The following is a 2390-nucleotide window of genomic DNA, read 5'->3' as shown; positions in this document are numbered from 1 at the left end:
CTGATGAGTTGAGCAGTAACAACTCTGAATCTGGGTGAGATCTTCTGACCACATGATGTGACCCAGAAATGATGTCAAAGAGACTCCCTCACTGGCCTGTGTTCCTGGCCGCAGGCCCTTCCATGAAAGACTCTCCACCTCTGTGATTCTCAGTCTCCAGCATGCGCCTGAGACACCAGGAGGGCTTGTAAAACAAATTGCTGGGCCCCACCCCAGAGCTTCTGGCTCAGCAACTTCGAAGGTGTTCCCAAGGATGCTGATGCTGTTGGCCCAGGGACCACACATTGAGAACTGCAGCTCTAACCTGGCCTGTCTCAGGACAAGCCTGAAAACTGACCAAAGAGAAAACCGACGTGTGGCCTGAATCAGAACTCTAATCATTCAACCACTTCCAGGAAATCTCCCACTCTCACTCCTAAGTTTATTAGTTTTTATACCATATTTTTCTCCTCCACTGAATTACATGTGCACTTAAAACCTAGAGCCAAATGCTTCTTCATTTAAAAAACCTGCCCTCATCACTCACAGGAGCCCCCAGTCACGGCAGGGTTGTTGGTTTTTTGTTTGTTTGTTTTCAGTCTCCACAGATACCAGCAAAAATTGTCAATGCAACTATATTTCAAGTCTTGATGGTGGGGTATTGGGAAAAATTTTCAATTAGCAATAATTGTACCTCAGATCAACCTCATTGGCTATGACACTGCCACTGCACAAAGCTGGTCCAATCACCGCACATTAAAGAGGAAAGTTCGGCCAGGCGTGGTGGCTCACACATGCAATCCCAGCACTTTGGGAGGCCAAGGCGGGAGGATCACAAGGTCAGGAGATCGAGACCATCCCGGCTAACATGGTGAAACCCCGTCTCTACTAAAATACAAAAAATTAGCCGGGCGTGGTGGCGCCCGCCTGTAGTCCCAGCTACTCGGGAGGCTGAGGCCAGGGGAATCGCTTGAACCTGGGAGGTGGAGGTTGCAGTGAGCCGAGATCACGCCACTGTGCTACAGCCTGACAACAGAGCAAGACTCCATCTCAAAAAAAAGGAGGGAAGTTCACCTCACCCTCTACCCACTCCATGCCCTGGCCCTCTGAGGTGAGGCCTGGCAGATGGACCACAACGTGACTCTCCTGCAGGATGGGGGCAGCAGTGGGCCTCCGAAGGGCAAATTCTCACCTCCTGTGCTGCTCAACCCTGGCCCAAGCCACCATCGTCTCTACCTTTGAGGACATGGGGGGCTAGTCTCTCCTGTCTGCCCTCTCCCCACGCCCATGTCTTGATCCTGTTACCTTGTGAGCTAAACTATATCCCCACTCTGCTCAAAGCCCTTCCATGGCTCCCCTTAGTCCCCAGTGATCCACAAGCCTGACAGGGTTGACCCCACCAGTAACTCTCTGACCCCAACTCCCGCTTCTCTCCCCCTGGCTTGCTCTGCTCCAGCCGATGCTTGCCTCCGCTGTTCCCGAACACCCCAGACACAGAGCCAGCTTTGCACCGGCTGCGCCCGCTAAACCATCTTTCCCGAGATCCTCACAGCTCAGCCCCACTCCTCCAAGTCTTTGTTGCCATCTTACCATCTAAACTGACCACCTCACTGCGCACTCTGCCCGCCCTCACCCCACCTCCCGCACCCCTGACTGCTGTGCCCCACCCAACTTCACTGTCCCATCAGACTCATCACCTATGACAGACACGGCCTTACTAGTTTATCACATTTATTACTCACTGTCTCCTGCTAGAATGTAAGCTCTGTGAAGACAGGGAGTCTCTGTCTGTTTTGTTATTAGAACAGCACCTGACATGTAGTCGACACCCCATAATTGTTGGGGGAATAAAATGAGTGAATGAATGATTGCTTAGAGTACCAGTAAAGCAAAAAAACTAAAACTGAAAGAAAAGGGTATTTTCAAAGTTTTGATATTTGGCTTTAAAACATCAAAAAAGTCGGCCAGGCATGGTGGCTTGTGTATGTCATCTCAGCACTTTGGGAGGCCAAAGCGGGCAGATCACCAGAGGTCAGAAGTTTGGGACCAGCCTGGCCAAATGGCAAAACCTGTCTCTACTAAAAATACAAAACTTAGCCGGGCGTGGTGGCGGGTGCCTATAATCCCAGTTACTCGGGAGGTTGAAGCAGAAGAATCACTTGAACCCAGGAGGTGGAGGTTGCAGTGAGCCAAGATTGCACCACCACACTCCAGCCTGGGTGACAGAGTGAGACTCCGCCTCAAAAAAAAAAAAAAAAAGGATGAGGATTTTTTTAAAAAGTCATCATTGTGGAATTGTCAAGATTCCTTATTTTCCCTCTCTATCTGAGCTTTCAAGAAAAAGAAATTAAAATTTTTTTAAATGTATTTTATGGTTTAGTGATGCTTCTTGAATTTTAAATTACAATTAG

At 49.3% G+C, this 2390-nt stretch overlaps 1 non-coding gene across 1 annotated transcript; it reads right to left on the bottom strand.

The window, feature by feature from the left end:
- Positions 1–578: 578 nt before the first annotated feature.
- On the bottom strand, positions 579–718 carry LOC116273138. Its single transcript, XR_004181605.1, has one exon. It is a non-coding gene; the product is annotated as a U4 spliceosomal RNA (small nuclear RNA).
- Positions 719–2390: the final 1672 nt, after the last annotated feature.

This window comes from Papio anubis, unplaced genomic scaffold (genome assembly GCF_008728515.1).
Source record: "Papio anubis isolate 15944 unplaced genomic scaffold, Panubis1.0 scaffold3881, whole genome shotgun sequence".
NCBI classification, from domain to species: domain Eukaryota; kingdom Metazoa; phylum Chordata; class Mammalia; order Primates; family Cercopithecidae; genus Papio; species Papio anubis.
Note: the sequence above shows the minus strand (reverse complement) of the source record. Positions and strands in the feature narration are given on the sequence as shown.